The 20,221-nt window shown below is 41.7% G+C and overlaps 1 protein-coding gene across 2 annotated transcripts in view; it reads right to left on the bottom strand.

The window, feature by feature from the left end:
* The window catches only part of LOC143423260 (semaphorin-1A), a 493,840-nt gene extending 474,782 nt beyond the window's left edge, over positions 1 to 19,058 (bottom strand). For both annotated transcript variants that reach the window (XM_076894462.1, XM_076894463.1), the window contains exon 1: positions 18,958 to 19,058. The gene's annotated coding sequence lies outside the window, so the exon portion shown is untranslated. The remainder of the gene's footprint in view (positions 1 to 18,957) is intronic.
* Between the last annotated feature and the right edge of the window lie 1,163 nt (positions 19,059 to 20,221).

Raw genomic sequence — 20,221 nt, 5'->3', positions numbered from 1 at the left:
TCTGTAGGATCGACGTTTTATTAGCAAATTATTAATGTTACTTTTTCTTTCGAGGGTTAATAAGTAGAGAAAAGCAAAAGAAAAATAGAAGAAAACGCAAACTGTATTCCCTACAGAGGCAAACATTGAAAATGTAATTTTCAAATCTGAATATTTGCAATCGACACCCAAAGTGATAGCTATGCACTTTTTGAACCCGACAAAGTAAAAAATCATACACACACGTACATGTAAATATTATATAAAATTCATGTAAAACGTATAGCTCCCAATTGAAAGCTTCTTTTAGGTAGTAATAAAAAAAAACACATTTTCCAGGTTGAGTGGCACACGCGCGCGAAGTCGTAAAAAAAAAACTGTATCGCGCGAGGCGTTTGTACTGGTATTTCAATATTTCGAGGAAATATTTCCGTGAAAGCCTCCCCCGAAATGGACCTAGCTATGCGATACAATATAACTTTATTACAACACCTATTGAAGCCATGCTAAAATATAATGCAGAAAAATATGTCGGAGTGGAATTTTTATACAAACAGAAAAAATAACACGATGAACGCGTCTGACTACAAACATTTCATTAATCTCGAATACCTATGGGAAAAAAATATGCGACACACTTTGAAAACTACAGAGATAAAATAAAAATCTAAATCATTCATCCGTAGAAATTTATGTAAAATATTGATTATTACAACTCTGGCTTCCTACAATAATCTATATACATATATATAAGGATAACAAAAAATCTACTATAACCCTTTATAGAGTGTGACTTGGTAAAAGTTTGATGTAATTGCAAAATTAGGGATATTTTCAAATGGTCAATATTCGAGACTCTTCCTACGAGTATGTGTGTACGTGTCTCAAATAATCAATATATTCGAGAATTTTACTACGAGCATGTATGTTGAATTTTCCTATGAGTATGTATGAAAATAAGAGAATGCATAATTTCAAGAACGTTCCATGAATGAATTTATATAAAGAACGTGTGTACGGAGAGAGAGTCAGTCTTTAAGGGAGAAGCAACGATGTATTACATTATTAAAAATAAACTTATATCATTTTTACTACTATATACATATATAAGAAGTAGCGAAGTAGATTACAGTAGGATTAATGACCAAGCGATACACGTAAGCGTCGACGTACTAAAAAAAATGCAACTGCGAAGGGCGGAAGAATCAGAATTCCGTTGCTTCCCCATAAAGGCAACTGCGGGTTCGTTGGGAGTTTAATTTTAACGGTAGAAGTAAACATGGGAGTAACAGACGCGGGGGCACCGATAAAACTTGGCGAGGCGAGGCGACGCGTGGACTCGGGGCGTTGCTCGTGGCTGCCGCGAGGGTGAAGTTAAACAAGAAAACGAACCGAACTAACGGCACGACCTCAGATCCCGTCAAACGCCGTCGACGCCATGAATTTCTGTAACGTGTTTCAGGTTGCACGATGGAAACCCCCGCCGTAAAGCTGCCTCGAGCGTAAACGCGTTCGAGTAAACGCCTGGGTAATAACCTCGACACACTATCCTGCGTGTCGCAGGAACTTTCGCCGAATCCACGGCGAACTTGCCAGTACGGGTAGATGTGTAGCCACCCCCGTTGTCAGTCGGCTGCTGACTACCAACTGTGAACCGTGTCAGTCAAGAGTGTTGCCAACTAATAAGGGCCAATTAATCCTTTGTCCTGATAATCGAGTAACGAGAAATTCGAACGTTTCGAACCTCGCTATGAAAGTTTACGCGGTAGTTGCCTTCAGTTTCTACTGGTTAAGCCGTTCTCGCGTCTAACAACATGACGAATAATAAAGAAACATTTCAGAGATATTTATTATCTATTTTTTATGCTTAATTAAGTAAGTGCCTGAGAAAATAGAGCAATTGATTCTGTAAGATAGATAGATATTGGTAATCTCTGAATTGACAAGAAATAATTGATCGTACAAAATTTCATACTTTTAATATTTATATGAAAATATTAAAAATTCAATCAATGTAAACCTCAACGAGCCATTAAATCGCAACCTGTTTTGTGCAACTATCAATTTCATAATTTCAATTTTTCATATGTAATATATTTTAATAATTCAAGTTGGATAGAACAATTATATATGCAAAATATGCAGTAATAACATACTTGATAGCTTGTATGTATGCTCCTTGTATAGATCGAAAATAATATGTTACGTCATTTGACACGATACAATCACTCTCCTTCATTACAACAATTAATTAACTTTGCACTCTCGCTACATCTCTTTTAGTTGATAAGGCAATTAGTCACTACAGCAACGGACATGAAGAAGTTTTCATTGCCACAGATACTGTGTATCTTGCTTTAAATGACTCATCCGTCTGCGATAGAAACAATTAATTGATATTAAAAGCCGAGCTACCGAAAAACCATTTCATGCCACCTTTTTCTCTACAATTCCTTAGATTACATCAAGATACAACACGGATAGCGATCGAACAAAGTGTAATAAACTACTTTCTCCGAAATCATTACAAATATCAACATTAAAATTAATTTCCTCGATTTAAAATCGCACACGATTCTACGTATGCAAAAGGAATTAGCACGGTGCTAAAAGTAATTCATTCTTCATGAAATATTTCAAACGTTTTTTTTAAAACGTATGTATTTTTCATTAAGCATTTGATTCATCGTTTCGTCATGTTCCTCGGGATAGTTAATGTAGTCAGTATTTATTTTTGTACTCGCAGTCCAATTTAGTGGTTCTCAACAAGCAGTACACACTGTTTACTACGTTATTACCTAACGTTTATTACTTTAATTAGTCTGTTAAACTCCGCGTAAAAAAGATATTGAATGAACCATACGACCTGTTAAAAATTTGAAATATCTTCTACTAATTTTTCTCAATTCTGAGAAGACTCTGCATTACGCCAGTTGCAAATAAACACGAATGCTCTCAACAGCTGTGCATTAATTCGAAATGCACACACTTCAACGTTATCAGTGATGCATCGAATGACGAGAAATATAAAAAAAAAAATCAAGTCCGAGGGTGTTAAACGGTTATTTCAATTTCTCCCCATAAAAATCAGCTCATAAATCATCGGGGGCATAAATCAAGAAAATGGTGTCAGAAATCGAGATCTCTCCGGTGTCACGATCACGCCTCATCCGCCGCCACCTTGAGTTTCCTTCTCCAGATCCGCAGACCCTTAATACCTCCTCATCGAGCCCCGCGTCAACCTCGACGACCATTAATATTTTTTCGTTCTCTGCAGCTTTCGCCTCGAGTCGATCGGAAACGGGAGAGCCGCGCGCGACGGCACCTGAATGGATAACGAGGCGCGTACACTGGTAAAAAACAATTTCGAATTTATTACGCGCCGACACCGGCGAATGAAACGCGCCACCGTCATACGCCGCGTTGTTATGGAGAATACCGTGCCGTCGCGGCGTTAATCCTTGAAAATCTCAGCTATCCGACGCCGTCCGTGCGTATACACGCCGCTTGTCTTATTGCTCTAACCCATCGCAATCCCTGTATCTTACGGGCTGATATCGACATTCTGTCTCGTTCCGTGTTCTTCCGCGTTTATTCGATTTTCAATGCAAAGTACGTTTCGATCGTACTTGAAATTATTCGAGAATATCGAAAATATAGAGAAAAATTCCAACAAACTTGCCGAGGCCCCCAAATGCACTCAGCAGCTTAAAGAATCACACCAGAACAGGTTTCCTCGCAGGTTCTCGCTTAACCATCCTACATTCTATATAAGATTCTATATAAAAGCTTTCTGACCCGTCTCCACTGCTCCCCCCCATCCGATGCGCTCCCTGCTGTCTCAAAGCCTGTACGTATTAACCCTTCGCACTCCTTTCTCGAGTGCGACTCGACGTTAATAAATAAGAAAGAAAACCGAATATAGCGTCCGTAAATATAAATAACAACAACGTTGGAGGTATATTTAACGCGTCGACTGCCACGCGGAAATCACATGTCTCGCTCGGGACGCCACGAGTGGAAATTAATTTTTCATTTTTCATCCAACGAATATTTTTGATCGCTCGATAGCGCATGCTTTATTTAAAATTGGCGATCATGTTGAAAATATGTTAACTTTCAAGTTTCATTCAACTTTTACAATTATAAATAGCTGATGCACTCCGGTCATTGACGACCAGCGTGGCGTTCAACGTGTTAATATAATTAGTAAACAAAATTGTTCGTCAATAGCAATCGAGAAACTGCCCCCTCAAGTAAATTTCAAACAAAACACTTCAAATAGCAGGGAGTGGATAACAAAATTGAAAATTAATTCAACGTGCAAAGTGTATCCCTTGGCAGCGGCCTCGAAACTTTCCTTTTCTGTCTCTTTCTTTCCCTCTTTCTCCCTCTCTGCTTTCGATCTCTTCCTTACTTTCCTTGTACCTTCGCGAGATAAACGTATTCCGAACGTGAGGCAATCAAAAAACAATCTACGAATACTGGTCTCATCACTATCGCCCTGAAACGTTGCTCGTGGATCCATGCACGGTTTCAAAGCGGTCAAGGGGCTGGAGATCGTAGCCGGATTCTGCGTCCATGCCGCACAAGTGCGGCTTACACGCTCACGTCCTCTGCTGATCTTTCTCACGGCCACTTCTACGATTTGCATAAGGTTGGGTACGTGTTAACGCACCTGTCCCGAACCATGAATGAACAACAAGAGACACATCGTCCAAGATAACATTTAGCATCTCGCGTAACGACGCCAGGATGGGGCTGGTTGCCCCAGAGGTGCTAATTGGATCAACGGTGCGTTACACTGCGTTCGCGATAAACGGAAATGGAATTTATCGTTGCTGCGTACATTCTTTGCGACATTAGCTCGGGTAACAGTGTTGGCGCGGTTGTAAATTTTATCTTGATAACGGGCCTGGGGAAATTGATGAGGTGGAAGAAGGCGATCTATCTGGCTACATCTCTACTTTAGATAGCTGCTAATGACAAAATAAGTCTTTCAGGTTCCTTACTTGTAATACCAGATTGCGCCAAGTATCGGGTATGTACCTGTACATCGGTATCAACCGGTCATTTATTACAGTTTGCGATCACTGTAAGCGGTAAACGAAGAACAGCTTCAAACAGAAGAAAGTAATAATTAATTTAATTTAATGAAAGTGTCATAAGGACATTTTTAAACATTTTAACTGGTGAACTGGTGGTCGATCAACACGTTTTCTCTATATATTTATTTCACGCATTCGTGTCATATCAAAGTTAACATTTTCGCATTTACAAACATGAAATAAAAAATATATGGTCGATTGTCGATGATTAAAGGTAAACAACCGCGCAGCAAAGCAAATTCAATTTTTAATTTCATGTTGTTCGTATACAGCGTTACGGGACACGATAAGAAAGCGTGCTGCACAATAGCTACGACTAAAATTTATGTGTTCAAATAAACGTTAGGATGCTCAGTGCTTTAGCAGAGAGACACCGCAACCGTTTTACGTGAATTATTTCCAACGTAAACATCCTGCATTTAATCATTCCTTTGAGTCAGTGCGATATTATTTGTCGCTAATGTATTTCTGCGTAAAGGCAGCGCTTCCTCGGTCGAGAACAACATCGTACGAGCACGTAATTAGGAAAAAGAAAGATAACGCTGATAATTGTGCGCGATGCGCATCGATAACAAGGATGCATAGAGTTCAATTAAAAAAATGAATAAGTAAAACGTCAAATACGAACGTGCACGACCAACGGGAATGAAATTCTTCGGTGTGAATATAACTTGCAATGTTCGAGAATAACTTCTGTATTTTTTAATATCGCAAAACAATATTTACATTGTTGTAGACTGCAGTTATTTCCATAACCGTACGCTGACTATACATGCGATTCAGTTCAAGGATATCAAACTTGTTATCATCGAATAATATCTTTGCACGACGGCTGTGCAAGTTTTAACATTGCAAAAATGAGACACCTAGAATTTTAAATATCTTTCACCTACAACTATCGCATACATTTATCCAATATCCGCGTCGATACGATTTAACTCCATCGCTAGCTTTATAGGACAATGTACAACGTTCAACTGAACTCCTGACTGTATTCTGCGTGACAGAATCCTGTAACCTTCTTGTGCACTCGTTTCTGAATAATTATATCTCCCCTAGATTAACCAGTTAGCTGCGGAATTTCGTTTGGAAAATCCTTTCCGGAACGCGTAATTAGATCAAGAAACGACGAGTGTTCACGTGGAGCGCAGGATAGACACTTCCGTTCTAAATTTCACGCAAAAAATAAAGCAAACCCAAGAAGAATTACATTTTCATTCGGTGAAAACTTGATGATTATACTCGTCAGCTTTGAATTGACGTGTATATGCGTCAACCGCAGCACAAACGCTTCTGTTATAAATTTCACGAAAAAAGTAAAGCAAACCCAAGAAGAATTACATTTTTAATCGGTGAAAACTTGACGATTATACTCGTCAGCTTTGGATTAACGTGTATATGCGTCAACCGCAGCACAGACGCTTCTGTTATAAATTTCACGAAAAAAGTAAAGCAAACCCAAGAAGAATTACATTTTTAATCGGTGAAAACTTGACGATTATACTCGTCAGCTTTGGATTGCCGTGTATATGCGTCAACCGCAGCACAGACGCTTCTGTTATAAATTTCACGAAAAAAATAAAGCAAACCCAAGAAGAATTATATTTTTATTCCGGAGAAAAGTCAACGATTATACTCGTCAGCTATGGATCGACGTATATACGCGTCCACCACCGTCAACTGGTTGAAATCTCAAAAAAGGAAACAGGTACTTCGCATTGAAACTTGGCTCGCTTCTGAATTCCGTCTCTTTTTAATAATGGCTCTCCCTGTTCGAAGTTAAACGCCAGTCGAGGAGGCCTCAAGAAAAATAGAGGAGCGTCGCCGTGTGCGTACGTGGACGTTGCATTTCCATAGCGCGGATCAATACCTATCTTACTGTCGTAGGTGAGCAACGGTGTCTGATCCGACATTCGTACTTCGAGCCGTGCGAAGTGACGGTACACCGTGCACGTACGTGTTCGGTAGCGTGCATGCGAGACAAAGGGTTCGGATACTCGTTAGCATATGCATTTTACAGCGGGCTGCGTAAATCTGCGCGGAGGAGGGGGGAAAAAAAATGAACGTCGTGAAAAATTCGCTGCGAACCAGGGGTATTCTCACGCGTTTCCTGAATCGCCGATTCTATTTTAAGAGCCATTAACTTATTTCCTCTGAACGCAGGGAATGAATAATTTGCAATTAAATGCGCCTACGGACAGGCTGGCTTCGCTAGATAACAGATTTCGCCTGGAATCGGAAATTTTATTATCGTTCTTTTTTTTTCCGGGAAAAAGCAATAGATCGTAATTAAATGCACTTTTCAGATTCTACGAATACTACGAATATGTTTAGTACGTCATTGCAGTAATAGACGAAATGATATTATATCGAACACCAATTAATGAACTGTACGCATATTTTATATCTTAACAAATGATTCTTCTATATATATATGTTTCTAATTAAATAAGCGATTGCAAAACGTAGATGCATAATTTGCTAGCAATAAACCAAGTCTTCAGTCGTACACTCAATTGGAACTGGTTTGTTTTTGTTACAACCGATTCACCAAAAATTTATATTGATTCCGATATATTGATTTACACGCGTGGGAATATCAAATCTCATGCTCTCACCGCGGTAAAAGTGCATGCTCGCTTTGTAATTGGTTCGAACAGCAACGCCGTACACGTGATTCGAGTGCCCGTACAGCGAAAGGATACTTGCGACAGACACGGCCGTATCGAAGGGGTTAATAGTACGAGCATTCAGAGGGAATTGCAAGCACAAAATCGAGAAGCGAGTACAGAAATTTTTATTTCACCCAGAAAGTATCGAAGGTTCCTTACCAGTGTTTTATTAATTTAATATAATATAATAAATATAAACACTATTAAATACTGTTAAATAAATGAATAAACATATACCATCAAATATCCGTAGATAAACTCTCCTTTCTTCTAACATATATATTTCTCAAGAGACTAAACCTTTACAACACCGCTTTGCGCGCGCACGATAAATGAAAGCCACCGAACTGAAACAGAGAAATGCCCGTACCAACATCATCTCTACTTAAATAAATCTACCCACGCGACTAATGAAAATATTCGTCCACAAAAGAATCCCCTCTAAGCTATACACGGTACGTATATACATAACAGATGCAACGTACGCCGGAGGCGCGTCCGGATTTTGAGGATCGCGCGCGGTGAAAAAAAAAAAAAAGTGCTCATAAGTCGAGAGAAAAATTTCATAATACAAGGCGGCGAGCGTGGATGGGGGGCTTTGAAATGGGACGCATGGCTGAGCCACGAAATGCCCGGCGCAGCCGACGTTGGTTGGTAGTACACGCCGCGGTGGGCTCACGAACGATGACGACGAGGAGACGGTGGAAGGCATCACCCGGTCCCGGCCCGTAGTAAACTTCAAGGCTAACCGTTCGCCCCGCGTACAGTCCCCGCTATAAACTACCGACAATGAATCCAGCCATCAACGGGCATATCTCGAAATGAGCCCGTACGAACGTACAACACCGGCGATACTACTACTCGCGCCGCCACCACTCCAACAGTATTCTATACGCAACGTTACCATCTTACAAGGTGTAAAGAAGATTAAAACGCCGAGATAGCGGTGGGTACCGGTGGCGCACCGCGCTACGGACGCACGGATACGCCAGCTCGAGAGGCATCGAGGAGGCTGACGACCGGTTAACACTTCGAATTATGAAATTAGCGTAATGCACGTCGAGCTTTTTAGTCGACATTGCTGTGTGGAAATGGTTCTCGAGCTTCACGCTCGATATCAGTTACACGCGTCTCAGACAGAGATGAGTTAGCGGTTTGCGTATGAATCGCGCGAATAGACAGAAGTACGTTCATCTACGTTTTATATTGTACGATAAAAGTTTGAGATCGTAAGAATTCTAGAAATCCTAGCGATTCGTCGAAGCAACCTTTGAAATCCGGAGAACGCGCACATAAAAAGTTACGAACTGCGCAAAAATGATCGGGAACTCCAATAGGAGGAAGGCATTCCTTTGACCTCGATTCATCTGCTCATCGATCCGCCCTTGTATCCAAGTAACACCGTCAAAGGGTATTAAAGTTCCTGCGTTTCGAAACATTCCCGAACAGAACGACAAAAGTCAGCCAGCCGCGTGTACTTGCATAACTATCGCGAGACCGCAAGTCACGGGGCAAAATTGTTCGTCCGGAAGCGACGATTCACCGGATTAACGGCCACCTAGGAATTTTCCGTGTCGTCGGATACAAAGGAAGGGATTTGTCCACCCTTGCCGGAGGAACAGTCGTCCCTCTCTGGCGTCACGTGCAATCTACGCGTTCGCTTGTACGTGATAAAAGCCTGTCTCTTCCCGCTCACGAGCGAGAGCGCAATGACGCGTTTCGCACCTGTTGGAATGCGAGAGGGAGAAAGAGAGCCGCGGGACTAGGGTGGTTGCAAGGTGGTCGGAGGAAAAGTTCGACACGCGGAGACTCGCGCGTACCCGTACGCGGACACGTTAAACGAAAACGCGCGGGAGAAAAACGAGGCGAACGGATTTTAAGTATCACGCGAACCCGCGTTTGCGAAATTCTCATTCAACCGGCCGGTGGCGCTTGGCTGAACCGCGCGGCACTACCGAAACGAATCCGGTGGCCAATCAACGCGCCGCGAACCCACGTGTGAAAGTTGGACCCGATTTTTCTCCTCGGATGATATCACGTTCGTGAAAGGATTTCGATATTTTGAGAAGGGCAATTTATTATCGTGCGCTTGTTCGCGCAGACGCGACACAGCGCACCGTTGCGGTTAAGAAACCAGCATTGCGTAACCTAGCGTTTCCTAACCCTTTTCCAGTTGCGATCATTCATAAAAGTCAAATCTAACGCGTAGCAAAAGTTTGCAAAGTTTATTTTTTACTCGTCCCGACCCTAAGTCCAATAACTAATTACGTAATGTAAAAATTGTTTCGCAGATCCCTGGCAATGGCTACGCAAACCTTCAGGAGTTCGCGGACCACGGTTTAATTCATTTACTGCCAGGCAAAATTAGAGCATTCTGTCCCGAGCCCCAAGATTTTATTTCAAGTTTATATTTATTCCAATGACGAATTGAAATCGATCTAAACTTGTTGCGCAAAGTACGAAATATCTCGTAGCTGGCAGTGAACGGGTTAAGAACCGCTGCCTTACGTTGAAACTCGCGACTCGTATGTTAGACAGCCAAGGTACATAACCAGCGCAGCTTGTTTTGTAATCCTGAAACGACGCATCTCGGGAGATTAAGTATTAAAATTGGCCGACGATCGCGTCTACGATTATCGCGCACCTCTCTAACAGTCGGGAACATCGTCGTGCCTTAAACTGTATCGAGTATCTAAAGCGTGTTCTGAATCTCGTAAGGGGGAACCTTATCCATCCGTTGCGCTACTTTTGCACCGATATCTCTGCCTTAATTATCCGGCGCGAAAACTCGCTCGTTACACGCTGCACTGTACAATCCTAATCTCGACGCCTCGATCAGGACTACGCCCACGAGCGTAACACACACGGAAACCGGAATCTTTCGCAAATCGATGCTTGAAAAAAAACTACGTATACAGGGTGCTCCTGATCAAGTCGATTCCCACGAATGCCAGAACGATTAATATTGCCGAAAAATTATTCCAGACACAAATTCAAGCAATCAATTTTCCAGATCTGAGACACGTGTAATTTCAGCTATTCGTTTCTTCTTTATCCTCTACCATTTTGCAGAAAACGATACTATATATTATTTAAAAACCATAGCTACAGAGTGCCTCGTTTCTTAACGATAATAAAAATGAAATAAAAGTCAATTTTAGTTGATTTTAAGGCGGACACATACCAATGTCAACAGTTTCTTATCATCATTTATCTTTTTTAAATAGAATCATAACAGATCGTGTCGCGAATACACACTATCTTCTCTGCAAATAAAATTCAATCGTACCATCCCAGAAGTCAATCAGAATATCGAAACGTGAAAGGGTTTCGCGAAAACATTGGGCCGCACCAGGTTGAACTCTGAAAACCTCTATACCTACCCTGTTAACAGTCCGGCTGGGTAACGTGTAACGCGTAGATTCCGTATCACGAGACAGCGTTATTATAACACAGCACGGGGCAACGCACCTCGGGCCAGGCGCATTACATAATTAAGTATACGCGCGGCTGAAAGTCGCGAAAATGCTCCGGCTGACATTCAGCCATCCGACGCGTGCGCGAGGGGTGTCGGGTTTAAATTATCACTTTGCATATTCGTACATGTGTACGTTACGTAATAGCCGGGCGAGAGAAGAGCGTCAGGCGAGGAAATATAAAGCTGTCCGATCCACTCGACGGTAGTGGGACTCGTACGAGGATTTCTCGGGTCGAGTGTACCTGGCCCACGCTGGCCGCTTCTTACTCTCTGTGGGTAATGGCCTCTTCCCGCCCCGTTCTTCTACCTTCACGCTCGACCGTCCTGGCAACCGATGACAGAGCTGCTAGTACGGACCCGCACTCGTTCGCCCGCTCGCTTTGCTTGCCTGGTCACCGTTTAAAGAACGAGCGAGCGAGCGAGCGAGCAAGACGAATACTCCATAATGGAAATTGTAGCTGGTAAGAGAGAACGGCGAGCGAGCCTCTCTGTGTGTGTACAGCACGTACAAAAGGGAATGAAAAACCGTCCACTTCCTCCACTTCGAAACGGTAACGCGCTTTCGAATATTTAAAGCAAAGATACATATATATGGTCCCCAGTTTGGTTGAACGTGCTACACTCTTACTGTGTGTATGTATGTATGTATGTACGTATCTATTTCTAGTTCAGTTTAGTTAAGAATTTAGTTCCATTCAATTTTTCATTCGATGCTTTGATTGAATAGCGTTTATTCGGGAGTTCCTATCTTCCGCTTTACTATCAATTTTGTTGAATTAACCGAAGTGTTCAATCAAAAAGTGCATTTTTATCGCTTGAACGATCTTGCGCGGTTCGATAAAATTGAAAGGCGCGCGCGAGCCTTCGTTGGATAGTAATCTATATTGTTTATCCTTCTTTACTCCTGCTGTTACAACAAAACTGATCGACAAACAAGGGAACCGATAATCTGGCCGAATGTTAATTTGCGTTGTCCAGTTTGCTCTAAATTTTGTTGAGTTAATCGCATTGTTCGGCTGCGGTGAACCTTGTATTTTCATTTTCAGAGCGGCGATATGTAACCGCCGCGAGACGGATCAAGAAAGAATGCAACTCGGCACTAGACTATAAAAATGCTCGCGGAGATAAATGATGCAACAAAGTTCCGTGTCGCGGTTGAATCCGCCAAGACTGATTGAAAACTTTGGGAGAGAGAGGAGCGAGGGTGTAATGGAAACATGGAAAATTATTACGAAATATTCGCGGAATAGAGGCGCGAGATAAGAAAGTGGGAAAACAGGTGGATTCTGATTTTCACCCTGGAAATATACGATGGCGTGCCTGCGCGAAATTTCTCAACACAATTTTTCAGCGTAAAATATAATAAATGCCAAGAAAAGATAGTGATCGGACTAACAAGTTCGGAATAATGAATTCGAAATACGTCGATTACTTTCTACAGAAAAATATGATTAATACTTAAAGAAAAAAAACATCTGTTAGAAGCAGGAATAAAAGAAATAAAGAAAATTCGATAACATCCATGATTTTTCCTCTAGCTATGACGTAGCGAGGAGAAAAACATGGTATATTATGAATATTATAATCAAATACAGGAACGAATAGAAATCGTACGCGTGTTGGTTGGACACTCGAAAGAAAATAAGAATATTTATTCGGAAACCGATCGAACGTAGCCAGTGCACAGGATTGGTTCAGCGTATTCCTCATACTTATTCGATGAAGGGAAAAATGGCACGCAAGAAAGCACTTTGACGATGCGCAACGCGCAAACGAAATTCACTCGCCAGCGGATTTCTTTCTCCACTCTATTTCCGGGAACGAGAATACCAAACACCGAGATCAGAATTTTCATTCAGCATTCTAAATTAGTAGAGTACACGCAACAAACAAAGAGCGAGCTGGTAGCAGCGCAAAGGGGTGAAGAGACGCGAGTGGTGTAGCAGTGAATGGGGAACAATGGCTGGCTGCGGAAGGGTGAAAATAAGAAGCGCAGGATAACGACATCTCGTTAGAGTATCACTTTCATCCGGTTAAGATTCAGAGGCTGCGACTACTAAAATGTACCATAGCCTCGTATCTGATGTACAACCCACAGTGCATCTAGTTAAGAAGAGGAAATTGACAACAGAAATTGTAATCGGGAGAAGTAGAAAGCAAACTAATGCGATTAAAATTTTTCTGGTACGGCCGGTGCTCGTTACAAGATGTCTTCGATCTAAATGCAAAAACTTCGGAAATGTAGAGGGAGACACAGACTGTAAGAAAAAGCTTTTTAGAGAGTTGCTTATTTTTTGGAAAAAGAAGCTCGAAAAATGAACCAAAAGAAATTCCTTCTTCGCGATTATCTCTAAAGCGAAGCAAAAACAAATAAATCTCCAAACAAGTTTCTTCCTTAATCTATCGACCTGCTACACGTTCTCAAAGTTTCAACATTAAACCCTTTGCACTCGAGAACCCTCATAACGAAGTAATTCAAAATTTGTCGTCAAACTCATGGCTTCCTCGACTAATTTTTAGTTCGCAAGATAAGGACAAAAACAAATCGGGATAACTTCATTTATTTTGTTAGCAAATTACAAATGTTATGTGAATGATAATGCTATTACTCTTCCGTTTGAGTGCAAAGGATTAAATTAAGAACGCCCCGTATATACCTAGGAACACTGCTGCGAGGCTCTATCGTACCAACGTACACGTTCATTTTTCTATTTTTACCCAATAAACAACGCACTGTACAACCCAGAGATTCTCGTTACCGTATAAATATCTACTTGGCACGATTCCGAATATCGAATTCGTCTCTTTGCCCTCGCATCGGCGTTCATCGAAACGACGAACAAGAAGAGGAAGAAATAAGAGTGGAAAAAAAAGGAGGAATGTTTTGTCTAGACAGGACGAAATCGGGAATAGGAGAAGATCGAAGGCAGTATCGTCGTTGGCGAACGTCCGCGTGCTTCGACTTCGACTTCGACATTATATAGCACTTTCTCTTCCGCGAGCCTGCCTACACGATTCTCGGCTTTAGCACGAATAGTTTACTCGTGTTGCCGGTATCAGCTGTTCCCGATGACATTAATGACCGGAGAAGAACAACGTCGTCAGCCTTTGGAAGCTGAGTGTGCAACGTCGTCGCCACCAAATGCCGTGTAATCCGGCGAGTTAAGGTCCTCCTTAATTTATGGAGGTTCGTTAAGAAAAATTATACGTACGAGTCATGTATCATTATTCCACCAGCATACGCATGGTGCATAACGTGCTGCACAAAAGTTTCCGATGAGGAAATGCAGTGGTGAAAATGTTCATTGTACCATGGAAAAGATTATTTGGGAAATACATTGAAAGCTAGAAATTATTTCATGGACATTTTTCGTCATTCGAAAGTATCCAGTTCCGATATTATGGATTGCAACAAGAGCTAAAACAATTCGTATAATTAAGTATCCCTGGTTCTCCCTACAACAATACTTCATTCTTTAACTACCCTCTTATCTTCCACAATTCGACAAGCTTATATCTTTCTTGATTTATTAATCCTATACGCGTTTTATGCAATATTCAAATCTGGGTTCTACGTTGTTACACAATTTCGTTAAAATCTATAAACCAGATAAAACGATTAATGACTAACGTAATGGAGGCTGGACATACCTAATAGTTCAGTTTCGTATAATACTACAGAGAAGCGTGTAACTGTCTGTAACTTTCCAATCGATCGGTGTATACGTTTATATGGTAGTACAAGCCTATAATAAAACGCGTGGACATGGATACATGTGTATACGCGTTAAATTTAAGGGCGGATGAGTAGAGGAATTTTATGGAATCCAGAAGATTAGTAATAGCTACGCGATACCGTTAACTTGGCCATTTTAATGCGGAACAAGTTTAATAAATGCAAGCATAAGAAGATGCCGTGCGATAAATCATCGCGGCGCGACGGGATTTATACGCGTGCGCCGGAGCAAGAAAGGTGTTCATAAATTCCAAGTAGAAGTCAAAGTTTGCCAATTAGAATAATATGAAAACCGCTCGGTTCGCGGATTTACATGAATCGTCTATTCGCGCTACCGGTATCAACTCTAGCTTCTGACAAATGACCAGAATGGAATATCGCCAACTTTGCGCTCCGCGATTAAGATTGTCGAGCACACTGGGATCCGGAATAATCGGCAACCATACATTATGCATGGATACGGGAGAAAAACTTCGACGTGGAATCAGATCGAACCGGATACCGTCTAAGTAAACAAACCTCGATTCTTTTCTTTCGTATGGAAATACATAGAGACGAGGAAACTATGGGTTCGAACCTCAATTAAGAATATCGTTCGCGGTAAATGGATGCGACGGACGTAATCTAAAAATTTCGCTAGGTTTTGTCATTTATACCAGCGGTTTTCAGGCTTCTTGAAGTCGGCGAGCATTTAAAAATAGTAAAGAGCGGTGTTTCAGTAACAAAATTTCTCTGAAACACCATAGGATTCAAAGGCGTACCAGCATGCCCTGGCGCACATTTTGAATACCACTGATATATACGAACAACACAGTTCGACGATCGTTTTTCTCACACATAGCTTGTTACCGCGTTCCTTTATAAATATTTAAAAATGTGCAATGAAAAAAACGCAGCGAGAATCCATATTCCAACCTGGAACAGATTCGCGTATACGTTATCCACGGGCAGCTTTGTAGACAATATATCATTACTTTCTCTTTTCATTAGGGGTCTACGGAAATGTATATATTTCCATAAGTACGGCCTTTTTAACTTTCTCCTGTCGAAGAGACCTGCAAATGTTTGACGGAAGTTCATGGATCACGCGAAAGGTTACCGTACGTGTTCCCTTTAACAAACATGACACACTTTACTCATCGCAATGCACAGTCCTTGTGTTCACACCTACCGGCATCTTCTTTCGTACGATGAAAAAGTCAAGAAGCAGAGGGTGCAACGGCTGAACGGGAGAGAAAAGTTTGTCGTGCGTTCTCGTTGGCACGCGTAACAAGAAAATAATAAATTCCAAGTCATTTATATTGATCAAGTCCATATTTATTCTTCCAAGTCTAATCGCAGTCTACTCTCGAAATTTGTTGAATAAAAATACAAAATTAGCATTGAATTAGCAAAACGTAGTTGGTCAACTTCTGACTACTTAACTTTAAGTTTCCAAGGGAGTATTATACTACGATCTTCTTCTTAAATAAAGCTTGCGTAACAATTGACTTCTAATAGAAAAAAAGATAAATATTAAAGGATAAAACGGTACTTCCATCGCAAGGAGACACCAATTAACGGACAATTTTCATTTGAGACGCAACGTTATGTATTGTAAAGTTAAAAACATTCGTCGAGCACGGTGAACGGGCCTCGTTAAATCTCAATAACTACTGAGCAATTCAAGCAAGTAGCGCGCACCGACCTTCGGATCATTCGAGACATTACAAAAGGAAATAATTCGCTTATTATGAACAATAGGCGCTGCCCTGGGTAATAGGCGTCATGGTAGCGATCGATTTACATTTGCTGCAGACAATTATTGAGGCTAGCAGCGGCTGGACTTCGATCAAACCAAGGAAAAGATACCGAATGCAAATCGAATTTTATTAGTAACCCTCGACGAAACTATTCAAACGTAATCAAATACAATTGATATGCTTCAGAGCGAGTTTATACTCCACAAGGAAATAAATGTTGAACGAATTAACTAACAAGAACAAAGAAACGTTTGTCTTATCTGAAATGTGTAATTGAATTTTCATTATCAAAAAATTATTTCCTTGTGCAAACATTATACGTGCAATAATACTTTTAAACGGTACTATAAAAACTCTGGTTCTCAGTTATCTTCGATAACTGTAGAGAACTTCTAAGTCTTTTATGTAACTTAAAATTCTAACAATCGAAACAAGAACTAAAATCACGAATACCCGAGAACAATTGAAAAGATTCGATACGCGAAACGTCAAAATCATCACGAATCTTATCGAAAACATCATTAGCCCTTTGCACACCGAATTACTTCTCAATTTTGTTGCCTACAACTCCCTATTACTTCAACTGTTTCATTTAGAATTTACTTCAAAAGACAGTTTCTCGATTGCTACCTGTATACAATTGTATTTACTAGTTATATTAAATATAGCTCTGAATGCTATGATACTCATATTTATTCCTTTTTTTTATTTACCGATATCGAGTCACGTTAAGTGACGTTTATTTGTATTCTACCATAATTTATGTTTGCGTTTGGAGCATGTCAGCCTGTAAATCATAGACGTCACTCGTAGACAGTATCAGGGCGCATATCATTAGCCACCCGTAAACAATACAAGTTCACTGTACCTGAGAATATTTTCGAACTACCACGTCGATCGACGCAATCCCCGCGATCGCGTAATTACCTCCATAAAAATACTCCAAACACCTCGGCGCAATTTAAATACGTCATATCATTCGCTAGGTTTATACAATTTTTTTTTAACAACAACAGCTTCGAAAATGATAAGGCGGCTACACGTCGTAGGACACGAAGTACGCGGAGACACGATCGGCAATAACATTCGGTACGTTTTCTTTCAGCCTGATAGAGGCCCAGCGTGACCACAAGCTTATCGTGGCTGGCCACCACGCGTCGTTACGTTCGAGTTGTGGGGCCCCTCGGGCGAAAAGCCTGAAACCGGTTTCGAGCTTACACAGAACAGTTGAGTAGCCCGGCCAGGCTGCGCTATACGACTCGCCACGACTTTCTAAACTTCCGTCGCACGACTAGACGCACGCTCGGAGTCGTGCGCTTTATTTTTCACTTTTCACCGCGACCATGTCGCAGCGAACAGATTCGAAAAGTATATTTACTTCGTTAAGTACCTATTCATACCGCAACGCGCGGATGCTACTCGCGTGGTTAGTAGCTCCGAAAATATTATCCTATTACGGGGCCTGATCGCTGCGCGAAAGCAAGGCAACGAAACGAATCTAAGATACGTGAAAGTTATCGCTGTATAGAGAAAAGAGCGTGTCGATTCATTTATCCCCTTTTGGAGCACGAATGGAGACAAACATTTCGCCTCCTGCGATTGCCAAGCATTCGCCTGTTTGTTTACATTCCTGACAACTTCGTAGCTCGACGAACTCCAAAGAACAACGGAAAAACAAAAGGTTGTTTGCGCGTAACTTGTCACGTTTTGGAGGAGTCGCAAGCGTGCTCTATCGGCTCGAAGTCGGCTCGAATCGCGTTCCGAGAGAACACACGGAACGACGGGAAATGGTGGGAAGGTTCGAAAGAAAATACACGTGTCTCACATTTCGACGATAGAATTCGTGTAACCAACGCTGTGATAGCACGGCGAGGTTCGCGTCGTTGGTGCGCACGTGTATTTACTATTTATGACGAAGGATACGCCAGTCGTACGAACAAGAATAAGCTAACCGTTATTGCACTTCGTGCCAAACGCCATGCGACTCTAGCACGCCACTGGCATTCTTAATTGCACCGGACAACTGTTCGTATTCGCGACGCTTCTTTCCTACTTTGACAACCTGTAAGCGTTTCTATGCTTCGAAGCGGCGATAGAAGACCGTGAAGCGAAACAGTGCTCTTCTATCACCGGCAGTTCGCGCCAACGGTTCGTAATACAATGGTGGCCAAAAACTACACTTCGAACGTCGTACGAACGAGCGACCGGAAATGAAAGAGTATGATGCTGTTTAGCGGCTTACCAGAAATACAGCCTGGACCGGTGCGAAGCGTGGTTAGCCAGTATAAAAAATCCTCTAGCACGGGAAGCTATTCACAAAAAAATCCCAATTGGCGTCTAGTGGTGTATAACCTACGCGAGAAGCTAGTCTTCTAACGTACAAACGAACGTTAAGCACAACAAAGTAACACTGAAAAAACACCACCGAACTCACTCTCCTGTTTCGTAGGACTTGCCACGGTAATTACGATTTCCCTCGTGACGCCGCGTGGGCGCGAATCGCGGCACAAAACGGCGGAAAAAAAAAAAGGAACGAGTTTCGTCGGCACGCAAGAGCCTCGGTAGCTATCGCGACTGGATAACGCGTACAGGACGGAACGAAACGACACGCGCGCTGCTCGAGACGCAACTGCCGCCACTGCTGACTCTATTTCCCGCTGTACCCCACTACGGCACCCGCTACCCCCATGCCCCCACCGCCGTCCCGCCAGTCATACCCTCTCCACGCCGCCCTTTCCAACCATTCTTCGGTCCCTTCTTCGGCCTTCGACGATTCCTCAATACCTACGCTGCACGCAATAGTATTTACACATATGCATACGATGTTTCGATCAAAGACCCTTGGGCACTTGTCGCGAACGTACAAATACGCGGCGCATGCTCGTAAATTTTTAGCCACGATTTACTTTCATTAACGATTCCTTTCTACGGCGATCGCTCGTATTTAGCGCGATAAGTTAGGAATGTCTCTTAGACGTTGCTTGCTTTTATCGAAAGGACCTCACTCGTACGAATAGGAATATTCTTAATTGTTAAGCAACGTAATTTGTATTTAATGTAAGGTATATATATATATATAACTTTGATACCATTCATCTCGATAAGCTTTCTTATCCTTGATGTAATGCGACAGCGGGAACGAGACGCCTACGTGCGTGTGTGGAACGCATAGACGCTGCAATGGATACCACGGCGACGTGTGATATGGAGTAAGAGCAATTGTTCGGTAGACTGCGTGACGCTGTACACCGAGGGCGTGGCAGAATGTTCAAGTTGCTAATAAAGCAATTTAAAAAATGTAATGTTCCATAGTCATTGAAATAGTTTCGCAACTATGTTACTTCGAGTAACTTCCGAACTTTAAACAACAGTATAGACAGATTAATTACGTCGCGCACACAATGAAAGAAAGAAATTATAACTCGTTTCATTTATACGCTTTATAAGTTCTTATGCAAATGAATAAATAGTAAGGTTGGCAAGCGAACAAATAAATTATTATATGT

This window comes from Xylocopa sonorina, chromosome 4, assembly GCF_050948175.1.
Source record: "Xylocopa sonorina isolate GNS202 chromosome 4, iyXylSono1_principal, whole genome shotgun sequence".
Lineage (NCBI taxonomy): Eukaryota > Metazoa > Arthropoda > Insecta > Hymenoptera > Apidae > Xylocopa > Xylocopa sonorina.
This window is presented reverse-complemented; position numbering and strand designations above follow the sequence as displayed.